General features: G+C 37.6%; 2 protein-coding genes across 3 annotated transcripts in view; one reads left to right on the forward strand and one right to left on the reverse strand.

Moving 5' to 3' along the window:
* LOC132155024 (serine/threonine-protein kinase N2-like) overlaps positions 1-14,709 on the forward strand; it is a 328,421-nt gene that overhangs the window by 225,627 nt on the left and 88,085 nt on the right. The window lies entirely within an intron of this gene.
* The window catches only part of LOC132155018 (protein FAM110B-like), a 46,837-nt gene that overhangs the window by 13,748 nt on the left and 18,380 nt on the right, over positions 1-14,709 (reverse strand). For both annotated transcript variants that reach the window (XM_059563784.1, XM_059563783.1), the window contains exon 2: positions 2,858-2,948. The gene's annotated coding sequence lies outside the window, so the exon portion shown is untranslated. The remainder of the gene's footprint in view (positions 1-2,857; positions 2,949-14,709) is intronic.

Genomic DNA, 14,709 nt, shown 5'->3' on the forward strand with positions numbered 1-14,709 from the left:
AGAAATAAAGCATTATGACCATTCTTATTCAGTTGAGTCTGTTTCTGTTTATTTGTAGTCACAGTAGCCTATATAGATCACATTTAGAAAGAATGATCATTTCTATATTTTTATAAAAGCTCCCGAACAAAAAACATTATTACATTTTTATGACATAGGATATGCGGAGATAAACTTTCGAGACGAGACTTATGACAGATAAAATATGTTACTAAATAAATACACGATTGTGATAGAGAATAAGAAGCTGACTTCTTCAAGCGGTCACATTTACCATGTTTACTATGGTAACGTTAATGCCTAGCATGCTAAGTATTTTGCTTCGCTTATTTCAAGTTTATTTGTATAGCGCTTTTTACAATACAAATCGTTACAAAGCAATATAGCTTATAAATATTTCTGTCTTGTATGGTGATCATAATCCACATCGGATCAAGTTATTTCAAACACTCGCTGCTGACTGAAAGTGAGTTTTGAGCTCAACTTATCTTAAAAAGTCTTTAATACTGGTGTAAGCTCTCCATACGCGGAGAAACTCCGCATTTGTTAAGAACCACTCCTCTAGCCCCAGCTGGCCTGCATTGGCCCAAAGTTTTCGTCGGGCCAAAAAACCCAGCCTGTTGTCCCCGAGGAAGAGCACAAGAACAATACCAGACATCCCAAAAATCCCTAAAACTCAAAGACTGAAGTTCGGAAGAAATGTCAATATGCGTCACACATCAAGAGCCACAAATCAGTCTCTGGCATCACTTCCAGTTCACAATCACCATCTGACATTGCCTCTGCCAAAAAATCCAGACAGAAGACATATTTGTCTAAGACACTTTAATTTTATATGTGATGCTGGCACTGAAGGGCCCATAGCGTTTTCAAGGATATTTGTGCTCTGTGATAGAGGAAAGGCTCTGAAAATAAAGCCTAAGGTAAATAGCGAACCTATTAAAAGGTATCATTCTGACATCCAGACCAAACACAGGATGTACTGTGCTTTGTCTGGGGATACCTGGCAGGCACAGTTAGAAACAGTGCATCTATTCTGAGGAGGTGCAAAATTTGGCCTTCTACGCCCCAAGACTGCAGGTGAGGATTTCAAAGCACAAGCCCATTTGTCAGTATTCTTCCGAGAGCAACTTCAGTTTTTAGCACATTTAAATGTTCTCTCTTCCCTATGGGACACCTTCTAGGAATGCCCTTTAAACCACTTTCAAAAGGTCATGCTAACAGAGAAGCATTTGACGCTTGGAAAGTGTTCGTTTTGGACCCTGGCTACATGAATTCACATTAAGAAGAATAAAAGTTAAGTGGAATCTCTTTAGATTCAGTAACATGATAATTTTCGGATTAGAAACAAGCATCAACAAATATTCTGATTAGAAACAAACAGCAAGTTTTTGAACAGTAATGTACATACAAAGGCAAGGGTGTAAAATCAATCCGAAACATCCTGAGAGAATAGTTGTGGGTGCTTGTGCAGTAATCAATACATAACTGTGAGTTCATGAGAACAATGTCAATCTAGTTGGTGTAAATGGATGCTAGGGACATTAACCCAGACCGAGGTTCATTTAATGCCAAGCCATGACCCAGATTATCCTGTACTAAAGCTCATGGAACAAAATTACTCTTGCGCTCATACCTCCCAAAGCTTAGGGGTTTTGATCACTCGTAGAATAGTGAATGAATAATGAACGGTCACCATACACTATGAGGAGCCCACAGTAGACTCATCAATTAAAGTTGATGCTGTACTCAATGAACAAACCCTGAGCTCTCGTACACTTGATGCTTTATCCATCCCAGATATGGGTAATGTAAACCCGTTAGTGCTACTCAAGGAGCAATGAGAGGACAGCAGTGACGGAGAACTGAGGATAGATAGCCTTAGTTGGCTAGAGATCCTGAAGCTGTGGACTTGATCACTTTACCGTCTGCGTATATGTTAACATGATTCATTGTGGGGGAAAGAAAGAACACTAAATAACAATGAAAATGAAAGGGGAAGTCGTGGCCTAATGGTTAGAGAGTCGGACTCCCAATCGAAAGGTTGTGAGTTCGAGTGTCGGGCCGGCAGGAATTGTAGGTGTGGGGGTGCATGTACAGTGCTCTCTCCACCCTCAATACCACGACTTAGGTGCCCTTGAGCAAGGCATCGAACCCCCAACTGCCCCCCGGGCGCCGCAGCATAAATGGCTGCCCACTGCTCCGGGTGTGTGTTCACAGTGTGTGTGTGTGTTCACTGCTCTGTGTGTGTGCACTTTGGATGGGTTAAATGCAGAGCACGAATTCTGAGTATGGGTCACCATACTTGGCTGAATGTCACGTGACTTTTAAAATGCATTTGTATATGTAATCTCAACAAAACATCAATATTTTTAACAAAAGGTCCTGAAACTAAGGTAGTGTGATTAAAATGAGGAATGCATCCCAATCATGATGCGATTACATTTTAATGGCTTGTTAGCGAGTCTGGAACACCTTGACTTCATCATTGCCTTTACCCAGATGACCGCACTGAGATCTGCACTTCTGAAGCGTTGGGAATGATCAAAGGGAATGTTTCGGCTTGTACACCCCATAAGCTTAGGTGGAAATGACATGGGAAAAACTGATCCTGCACTATAAGCTGCTCCCTCAAGTTACTCATGTTTTTCTGTGAAGGAACATCTGTTAATGCACACAATAACAAACTCAACACACTAAAAGGGCTTGGGAAAGGAAAAAACACCCTCTGCCCCCAGTACTGTGGATAACATGTGAAATATTTGTTGGTCTATAAACAGAAGGTTGGCTGTTGTTTCAAGTATTGTCTTTGCAACTAGTAATCTATAAGTTATTCTGGATAGAATACGTAACAAACCTGTGTGTGGCTCAGGTCTTAATGGGCTCCGAGCTGCTGTCTGAGCTGACCTTGTCCTCCAGCTGCTGCAGGTTAACAGTGGGGGTGATGCCTGGGCAAGAGAAAACAGCAGGTAAGATGCTACCATCACAAATCACAGTGAATGTATTTTTTGTTTTTTTTATTACCATAAAAATAAATTTTTAGTTCATGAAATTAATAATGGTAAGGAACCAGTGTGAGTTTTTAATGCTTTAAAGCTAAAGCTTTTATGCAAATAGGAATTCTAAGACATGAGGACTAGGAGTTTTCATTTTTTGATAGATATCAATAAACCCCACCCCACCCAGCTGACATTGTTTGGCATTGGAAATGCAAGTGCAAAGGGGATTGCGATGCCATTTGAATTTTGTGAGGGTTGGAGCAGGACGCGAAGAAAGTGAAATAGCAAATGGGTGATTTTATTGCTTTCCAAAATGACAGAATCATAACTTGAATGGACTTTGCATTTCAAGTGAAAATATGGCAGACGTTACATACAAGGAAAAGATTTGCATTTGGATTATGTCTTGACATAACCTCTTGAGGTTTTCAAATCAACAAGTTTGTTGAAAATGAGAAAAGAGAAAGACAGAAAGATGCCCTTATTTTTTACCTTATTCATTATTAATGTCTAGCATCTAGTATGGCATCATTTTTCAAAGATGACCAGTGGAGTGTTATGAGGGGTTTAAATGGCATTTTAAATCTGGTATTGTCAGCCTGCTTCAGATGGTGGCCTCTTGCAAACACGTCTGACTGTGATCGTTAGGGCATTAGCAGTGGAGAGTGAGTCTGAGGAGTGTTTGCATGATGAGCTCACAGTGTTCCTTCCCTTACACCGTGTTAATGAATCATCATGACACTACAGAAAGCAGCAGATGTTGGAACTTCACTGGCTCACATGACTACAGTTTGTCATTTCATAGGGAAGTACCTTCCGACAACACGGACATTCATGTAATGAGAAAACCCTGGTTCAAACTCGCTGCTCAGGGCTCAGCTACTTAAAGAAGCATTAACCAAATTATTACCTCATTCAGCATTATGGCTAGTATACAACCCAACAGCAAAACTCAGATTTACTAAATATTTTTTTCTCAGACTTATCAAGACGCACAGATGAGATGTCAAACAGGCCTATTTATCATCATCCCCCCCTAGAACATTCATCATAGGGCACAGTTCGTGTGATTAATGATATGAAGGTGCAGAAGTCACATTTACAGTCAGCTCCTTCCTCCATACATTGCACGCACTTTGAGTTAAGACTATGAGACTTACAGATCCATCAACAGAATGCAAGACATCTACTTTGGGAAGCTTACAGAAACAATTAAGTGGATGACCAATGGCTCTCTGTATTTCCTGGGTGTGAGATGGAGGATTTGCCTCACTGGCACAGGTCCAGATGCATGACATGAGTAGGTTTCTCACAGGATGTACTAGAATGCAAGATCTCTACTGGCAGTGTGTGAGAAGGTGCACCTGGTTTTGGTATGAGAAGACTCCTAGGTGATAAGCAAATATTTAGCAACATATATGTACTTTCTAACAACAAATATATGCCTACCTACTTATTTAAAATATTTATCTAAATAAATGTACATTATTATTAAGCAAATTACAAATACTTATTTTTTAATGCATTTACATTCATTCATTTAGCAGATGCTTTCATCCAAAGTGACTTATAAATGAGGAAAATAGAAGCAATGAATCCAACAGAAGAGCAATAATGTCTATATTATAAAAACATTTTAAACAATTTTAATGATTTAAATAAGCAAAAAAGTAAAATATGTATTTATATAAATTATTAAATGCGTATTTCAATATAATTAGTATTATAAATATCTAAAGTGACACTTAATTATATTAAGTATTATTATTATTACTGCACAAAATAAAAAAATAATAATTCACATTACATAATTATTTTATATTGTACAAAATAATATGATTTATTATTAAATTAAATAATAACTTATTATTATTAAATTATATTAATTATTAAATAAAACTCAATAAATACATATTTTTAATGTTTATGTAAATATATATATTAGTAAAAAAGTAAATAAAGTAAATAAATAAATATTTGTTATTTTATGTAAATGAACTAGAAATAAAAATGACTGAATCAAAGTAAACATGAAATCAACAAGATACAATTTTTCATGGAATATATTTATAAATGATTTATCCATGTACATCATTATTTTTTAAAACATTCAATTTCCAATCATTTCCCGATCAGCAAAATCAAGTCTCACCATGCATTTTCACTCAGATATACATTACAACAGGGAAGAAATAAACTAAATAAACTTATCAATTTATGCTGGCTTAAATTGTGTACAATCAAATTGAGAATTTCAATGAAAATAAATATAAAATAGGATGTTTTCTAGCTGAAGAAAACAACTAAATCCAACAGTAGTGCTTTTGACCCCATTTATACATTCATGGAGGGTCTTTTTCAGTCATGCATTCTAGGTTTAAGGGTGAGCATGTTCAGAAACGCCTAATATAGCAGAACATAAATCTTGCTGAGAGCTGGTTGAGATACTACTGAAGCACAGAGACAGCCTTCGCTTTTCACGTGGACATTTGGCTTTCCATTCAGACGGCACTCCTAACAGAGCCAACAGTCGACTTTCACAGCTTCATTTATCTGTGAGCAAACACCAAAGCCCGCATTATCATTCCAAACAAGTCTCGAGCCATGAATCAAATACAACAGCATGTGAGTCAGTTCCCAAATCTACAGCCAAAAGTGTCAACTTCACTTACTACAACACACGTATTCTACTTCAGCATTATACTGCTGAATGCAAATGCTATTTATGTTCATTGACTTTTTCATGCAGACGCATAAACTCAAACTCTTCACCTTGGATGCTACTAATCTTTGATGGCACTCCCATTATGCCGTTCTGCCACCAGCAGCAGCAGAATCAGCACGAATCTCTCAAAGCTCCAGTTTTAATGAGTAAACAAGCTACAGCAGGGAGAATTTACATCAGTGGCAGTTAACTGTTTTGTTTTTTGGTGCTAGATGATTTTATTTTGGATATCATATTAGAGGTCTTCCCAGTGCACCCGAGACCCGTCGACCCGGGACCCGTACGGGTTCGGGTCTATATTTTAAATGATCAGCCGGGTCAGGGTCGGGTCCGAATCTATTACCTCGGGTCCCAGGTCTGTTTAACATTGTGTTTAATACCCGTGCGATCGAGTCATCAGACTCGGAGAACACCCGGCCGTGATCAAAGACTGCTTGTGTTTTTTGTAACTTGCAACTTGTAAAATTAGGAAAAGAAAAGAGTGAGCCAAAAAAAAGTGATCTCTCTGCAAGTGCACGCATGGTATTAATGCTTGCAGACTTGACACACTCATATTTAATATATTTCAAATCAGCAACACAATCTGAGGTGAACTGTCACATGAATGTTTTCTATGACACTCAAATTGCGTTAAAGCATTTTAGGTTGATACAGCTAGCACGCATGTGCAGTCTCGAGCGCATTTCATGTTTCTATGGCAACCAGTGAGGGACACTTCGACCGCCAAACCGCGTTTTACATTTTCTCCCATTTTTATAATATTATAAATGAACCGTTTAATCTTAAAGTTTTAGTGGTCAGATTCAGACTCGATGCAGAGCAGAGAGCACAGAGATCAGATGATAGCAAATAAATAACGTCAGCGGCCGTGGCATTGCACGAGCGATCGTTATTATAGTTCAAAAGGGTAAACAGTCGAAGTTATTATGCGAGTTAAATCGAGTCAGAATGTGTATGTGCACAGTTGCATTTGTCATCCGTCACCGTGTCATCAAGTGGACTTTTGAAGCTGAAATAATGAGTGGATTCAGCTTGGACTTGGAATAACGAGAGGAATAACATGGATAACTTTCTTGTCGGAGGATTGTAATGCATCACAGGCAGTCAGGTACAAGGAAGAGAGACTACGGCTCTTTAAATTAGGTAAGACAAAAAGCTGTATTTTTCACAACAGGTTTATTGACTTGTAATAGCAATTTATGGTGGAATATGTGACAGTCGGGTCAAGTCAGGTCTGTGTCTTCCCAGTGGGTTCGGGACCAGATTTCAAATAATATACGGGTCCGGGTAGGCATTTCTCGGATCTACACGGGTCCGGGTCCAGCTTTTGAAATATTAGACGGGTCCGGGTCGGTTTGGTGTAGTACATTACGGGTCTCTTTCGGGTTCGGGCACGAATTTTTGGACCCGTGAAGACCTCTACATCATATGGCAACCCAAAACAGTGTTGTTTAACAAAAATGTATACCCAACAATACAAAATTATTAATATCATGAGTTTCAATAAAGAAAACAGCAAAAAAAAAAAAAAAAACTACAACATAATATTTGGTGAACAGTTTCTCCATCCTTTATAAGCCAATAAACCCATTTAATTTGCTATCAGATAATTATGAATGGTTATATGGTTAGTTGTATTTAAAAAATCATATAAAATATTAGAATTTACATTTAGCATTTTTTTTTCTCTGCATATTGTCCTACAGGTCCTTCTCAAAAAATTAGCATATTGTGATAAAGTTCATTATTTTCCATAATGTAATGATACAAATTAAACTTTCATATATTTTAGATTCATTGCACACCAACTGAAATATTTCAGGTCTTTTATTGTTTTAATACTTATGATTTTGGCATACAGCTCATGAAAACCCAAAATTCCTATCTCAAAAAATTAGCATATTTCATCCGACCAATAAAAGAAAAGTGTTTTTAATACAAAAAAGTCAACCTTCAAATAATAATGTTCAGTTATGCACTCAATACTTGGTCGGGAATCCTTTTGCAGAAATGACTGCTTCAATGCGGCGTGGCATGGAGGCAATCAGCCTGTGGCACTGCTGAGGTGTTATGGGGCCCAGGATGGTTCGATAGCGGCCTTAAGCTCATCCAGAGTGTTGGGTCTTGCGTCTCTAAACTTTCTCTTCACAATATCCCACAGATTCTCTATGGGGTTCAGGTCAGGAGAGTTGGCAGGCCAATTGAGCACAGTAATACCATGGTCAGTAAACCATTTACCAGTGGTTTTGGCACTGTGAGCAGGTGCCAGGTCGTGCTGAAAAATGAAATCTTCATCTCCATAAAGCTTATCAGCAGATGGAAGCATGAAGTGTTCCAAAATCTCCTGATAGCTAGCTGCATTGACCCTGCCCTTGATAAAACACAGTCGACCAACACCAGCAGCTGACATGGCACCCCAGACCATCACTGACTGTGGGTACTTGACACTGGACTTCAGGCATTTTGGCATTTCCTTCTCCCCAGTCTTTCTCCAGACTCTGGCACCTTGATTTCCGAATGGCACAATTTGTCCAAAAGTCCAGTGCTGCTTCTCTGTAGCCCAGGTCAGGCGCTTCTGCCGCTGTTTCTGGTTCAAAAGTGGCTTGACCTGGGGAATGCGGCACCTGTAGCCCATTTCCTGCACACGCCTGTGCACGGTGGCTCTGGATGTGTCTACTCCAGATTCAGTCCCCTGCTTCCGCAGGTCCCCCAAGGTCTGGAATCGGTCCTTCTCCACAATCTTCCTCAGGGTCCGGTCACCTCTTCTCGTTGTGCAGCGTTTTTTGCCACACTTTTTCCTTCCCACAGACTTCCCACTGAGGTGCCTTGATACAGCACTCTGGGAACAGCCTGTTCGTTCAGAAATTTCTTTCTGTGTCTTACCCTCTTGCATGAGGGTGTCACTGATGGCCTTCTGGTCAGCAGTCTTACCCATGATTGCGGTTTTGAGTAATGAACCAGGCTGGGAGTTTTTAAAAGCCTCAGGAATCTTTTGCAGGTGTTTAGAGTTAATTAGTTGATTCAGATGATTAGGTTAATAGCTTGTTTAGAGAACCTTTTCATGATATGCTAATTTTTTGAGACAGGCATTTTGGGTTTTCATGAGCTGTATGCCAAAATCATCAGTATTAAAACAATAAAAGACCTGAAATATTTCAGTTGGTGTGCAATGAATCTAAAATATATGAAAGTTTAATTTGTATCATTACATTATGGAAAATAATGAATTTTATCACAATATGCTAATTTTTACCAGTATACGGTTATCTTAATAAAAAATAAAAATAAAATACAAAAATGAACATTTATTAATATTTGTAATATTATCTAATACAGTGAATTTAGAGCACCAACACTGTAGTAATCTCGTCCTTTCTTTTGCTCAAATGATCTGTAATTTGTTGGTTATAAAGCAAAGTCTTATGAACATTTGTTTCTATTAGAAGGAAGGCTTTGGTAACACTGTAGAATAAGCCAGAGTGTAAGTTGAGGACTCTTCAGAACATGGGTCAGCAAACTCGGTCCTGGATGCCCGGTGTCCTGCAGAGTTTAGCTCCAACCCAAATCAAACACACCTGAATCTGCTAATCAAGCTCTTACAAGGTGTACTTAAAAACGTCCAGGAAGGTGAGTTGAGGCAAGTTGGAGCTAAAGTCTGCAGGGCACCTGTTAGATGACTAAATGTAATTTCTTTACTTTATACTGGGGTCGAAACAGTGTATGGAGCAGTTAATGCAGTTCACTTAATGGAGATTGGGAATTGTACTACAGAACAGCAAATACTTGAAGTGGCATTCAGTCATACTTTATTTGTTATGTTTTCAGTAAACCAATTATTACCATTCTATACCAGTGGAAGTATACATGTTTTGTTGATCAATGTCAGTCATGACACTTTTTTTTTTCTGAATGCACCTTGAAAAACTTTAACAGGTCATGTGAATGTGACTGATTCACTTTTATTTCTGTTGGGAAAATAAACTGTTTAATTGTATTTTAGTTGTGTGAATTGTGATGAAGGTATAGAGCGGAGGTTCTCAACTCCGGCGCTCGAGATCCATGTTCGTGAAGAGTATACAGCATAATGTTACAGCTAAACTCTGCAGGAAAGTGGGAACCCCTGGAATAGACAAAATGCGTTATTATAAAGTAATAAATAAACTTTACGTTATTACTTTAAATAAGCACAACTTCTAAATTAAATATACTTAAATAATATTTACTTGGAGTTCAATTAACTTTAATTTTTATGAACATTCAGTAGATTTTACTTGATAATAGCAAGAAAGCAAATTTACTTAAAATAAATGTTAGTTCAAATTGTTACGAGGATTGTTTTCAGTCTATAGTGAAACATAAAAGGAACCACTTCAACAGTTCATAAGGAATCCATCCATGGTCCTCTTAAACCAACTTTAGGAGGCTCTCTTTAACTCAAGCTCTCCTACAGGAATGCAGGACAGTCCCAAACCACTAAAGGAACATTCCCCATCGCCACACACCAAGGTTTATTTTGAGGAAACAGGCCCCAGTGGGGCCAAACAGGTTGGAGCTGTGGTGACTTTTGCACAGGCCCTTTTGTTTACCAACAAGGCCAGTGTGGGAGAGACTGGCCTCCTTTGAGGAGGGAGATTAATAGGTTAGCTAGTATGTTAAAAGCCGGAAACAAGTAGCGTCTCTTCACTAAAACATTCTTACATAGCAGCGCTGCTTTGAGAAAGAGGCCAAGCTATGGGCCGGCACCCACCAACAGCTTAATGAGAGCTCGTACAGAGAGGGAGGCAACACATATCCATACACACACTTCTGGCACACAAAGCCCAACCTTTTTATTCTGCCATACCTTTACGCAAATGATGGATGAATTCTGAAAATTTACCAGACATAAATATTTTGTACCAGCCATCAAACTGTATTTGGTTTCATTTTTATTTAAAATATATATTGATTACTTTAATCATACATTGTTGAGCTTTATTTTTTAAATTCAAATTTAATTTGACTTTTAAAATGTATTTAGCTTATTATTGGGAGAACTTAGGAATGCACAAAATATTTGGAATTAATAATAAGAAAGGTAAAAAGATAAAAATATATTAATATTACTATATATACTGTATGTACTAGTGTTTAAAAGTTTGTGGTTTTGTGGTAATACGATTTTTTTTTTAGAGGAATTAATACTTTATTTAGTAAGGGTGCAGTAAATTGATCAAAAGTGACAGTAGACATTTACATTTGTTACAAAAGTTTTCTATTTTAATTAAATTCTTTTTCACTAAAGAATCCTGAAAAAACATCATATACATCATATATATATCACAGGAATAAATGACATTTGAAAATATATTAAAATAGAGTAACAGTTATTTTAAGTTATTTTTGTAATAATATTTCACAGTATTACTATATTTATTGTATTTCTGATCAAGTAAATGCAGCCTAAGAGACTTTTTTGAAAAACATTAAATGATCGTAATGACCCCAAATGTTCGAAAGGTAGTATGATTTGAGACATATTTCCAGTTTTTAGGACATTGCATGTCTTGAAAAAAAAATCTTGGCCATTAAAATCATGAATGGCCACTGATACAGAATGGTATACTGACATGTGAACATCAGTAGAGCAGTGAAAGAGTTTAAGGTGAGCCACTGTTTGTTTTATACAGAGAGGGAGGTTGAAGGAGAGGATGAGTGGATTCCGCCGCCCTGATCATATCCTTCCTTCTCTATATTAATTATTTCATTCATATTTTATGAGACTATTAATCAAGTAATTAATCAGCATTTAACCTCCAAGATTGTTTGAGGATTTAACTTCTAAGAAAAGCCATCTATACTCATACAGATTGCACATATATATTTATCCTTTTAGAAGTAGTAAGAGTTAAGAGTAACAAGTGTGAACACGTTGAGTGTATTCCTTCTCCTAGGGTCACAAGGCCAGGCTGAAAAGGGTCAGAGTGACCTATCCTCTACGTGCACTACAAGAGACGAAGGGAACTGTGACATTTAGAAATATATACTAGACGTTAGGAATCCTGTTCGATCCTGTATTTCTATTCTTCAAGATTAATGTCTGCATATTATGTGTGTGTATCCAACCATAATGATAAGACACTTGCCAGAGGTAGAAAACCTTGAAATGTAGATAAGGGCTCTTTGTGTGTGTGTGTGTGTGTGTGTGTGTGTGTGTGTGTGTGTGTGTGTGTGTATCAGCACCTATGCTCTGTGAGAAGACCATTTTCTGCTGACATCCTTTTGGAACCACCAGTCACGTTTTGGAACCAGTCAGATTTTTGCTGACCAGCGCTATGACGCAATTAGTATCTTCTGTCTGGAGTATAACTGTTGGTGATTTTGAGTTGTACGCAGAGCGGCCTACGAACTCCATCGAGAGTATTGAAAGCTGACTTCTGCTGATGAAACTGCAAACCATGTACTTCACTAAATATTTCTTTCATTGAATGCATCTCTGACTCCTGGTCTTCGTTCATCATATCTAGTCCTTGGGTTTTAACTGTACATTCCCCTACAAGGTTGTGCAGTCTCGTCATTATTAAATCACACACACACAGGTGTCTGGGAAAGGATCAGAACAGCAGCAAATGCTGGAGCTATGGGAGGGTGGGAGCTGAGACAGAGAGAGAACATTGTGCTGAGTAAGGAGTGCTGCAGTGCCCGTCTGCTGCCTCACGATCTCTGAAAGATTCATAAACGCTCAGGCAGCTCTCAACTCTCAGCTCAAAAGCACACGCTTTTCCATAGGAAACTAAAGGACCATTCAATGCTCCAGTGACACAAAGAACCTGATGACATCCATGTCATTGCATCCATGTTACTTTTTCAGATTTGTCAGAAGACATAGGACTAAAGGTAAATCGAGACAGGGCTCAACAATTTTTTTTCTGTCTGCTCAGTCTGTTGCCAGCATATTTGATTTTAAGAAGAAAACTTGTAAAAAGTGTTAAATCTTTGATGAAGTAGCATAGACAGTGCTGGTATTATGCAAAGCTGTGAAAAATCCATGATGGATGGAATATCAAATAGCCATGCCATTTGAAAACCAGCTGGAGACTCAACAGAAACAAAACAATCGGGACGCAACATCGATGTGTCCACACTGAGACGCATGTGTGCCTGTATAATCCTAAATGTGTTTGCCCATTCACTTTCAGATTGATTTCAAGAACTCACTGCAAGATATTTTGGGTGGTGCACAACATCCTCTTATGAATAATGGCACTTAGGTCACTGATAATTAGAAACAAAAGCTTCTCAGAGTCAAGCATCATATAAACCGGCTAATTGCTATTTGATCATGCTCTATGCTATCATTACTGAGGAATGCTGGTTCAAATAATGGAAATTAATTTCATTTATTCATTTAAGTTTACTTAGAGCAATTTTTGCCTGGCAGTTTTAAAAATAACTCTTCAGCATGTTCCCGTTCCCTGCTTCACCATCTCAGCTACCCAAAATGTCTCAGTAACACATCAAAAGGGGGGGGGGGGGGGGGGGAGAGAGAGAAACACAAACACCCACTGAAATCACAAAAATATGACAGGATAGAAAGCCAAAGAATTTGAGAGTAGGATGCAAACACTAATGCATCATCCAAAATTATCTGAGCACATATATACTTATACACATGAATTATCAGATGACATCAAATAGGGATTTGAGGATCAATCTTGAAATGTGGATACTTCTGACATTTATGCTATCTTTTGACAATGCTTATATAATATCAATTTTAATATCAAATGTTTTTTTTCCTTTATCGATTAAATTTATTTTGTGTGAAATTGAATGCATATAGTGAGCATGAAAGTGGAAGAAACTGTGCTGTTTGCTTTGTTAGCAACATTTTTTTTTATTATAAGCAGGGGTGTTTTTCAAAGTTTTTCAACCGAACCGAAAAACAATGATACACCACGTTACCACGTCACCACGCTACGTATCGTGTTACTCTCGGTATGTACCGCCATCCACCCTCGACCCCAGACATCCCTGAGCCACTTGATGCATGTGAAATATGGTTTGCTAAAAATAACAACGCATAAAATAGAGCTGTTGGATTCCCTCATTACAAGAGCAATGATCAAAAACATAGACAAACAACAATACTGTTAAACACCTGAAAAATACTGTTTTTTTCTATTTATTTGTGCTGTTGCTTGTAGTTAGATTATTTTTATTATTTTCTTAATTTTTATTTGACCACCGAACTGAACCGTAAACCAAACCAAAGTGTGATCTGAACCATTACACCTCTTAAAAAATTGTGAAACGCATGGTATAATTCACATTTTATTTGTTATTTCTATTTCAATGCGCTGTTTTTTTTAAATAAATAACTATAATTAACCATTTTATAATTAGTATATCATTTATAATGATTAAATGTTTTAATATGATTCCTTTTGAATAATAACAATTGGATTCTAATCTTCTAATAATTTATTGGAAGTATCAGTTTTGTTATCCATACAAAGATAACATTTTATATAGAATTAAAATATAAAACATTTAATTGGCAGTTCCTGATAATACTTGGTATTGGATTAAAAAGAAAATTGGTCCAAAAAAAATTTACAAAAAAAAGACTGAGAAAAAAAAAAACAGTTAAAGAGAGAGGGAAAGAGCAAGAGTAATGGATGTTATCACATCAGCAGTATGGGCCGCACAACTCATGGTGCCGAATTAAAGCCAGCCAGTCGTGACATCAGTCATGTGCATGACACCAGCAGAGAGAAACGCACACACACACACTCGTCTGCCCACTGCCACCCACTCCTCTCTAATCTAATTACAGCCCCTCAAACCAGCTGCTTGTGTAGGCAGACAACAACAGCAGGACGGAGGCCGGTGCAGAGTATCAGCTATATTAAATTTTCATAAACTAAATCTTTTGGAGACAACCTGATTCTGCTGTTCTTTTAATAAGTGCACCAGCTGGACAAAGGTACTGTGGATTCAGAC

The sequence above is a fragment of the Carassius carassius genome, chromosome 12 (genome assembly GCF_963082965.1).
Source record: "Carassius carassius chromosome 12, fCarCar2.1, whole genome shotgun sequence".
Lineage (NCBI taxonomy): Eukaryota > Metazoa > Chordata > Actinopteri > Cypriniformes > Cyprinidae > Carassius > Carassius carassius.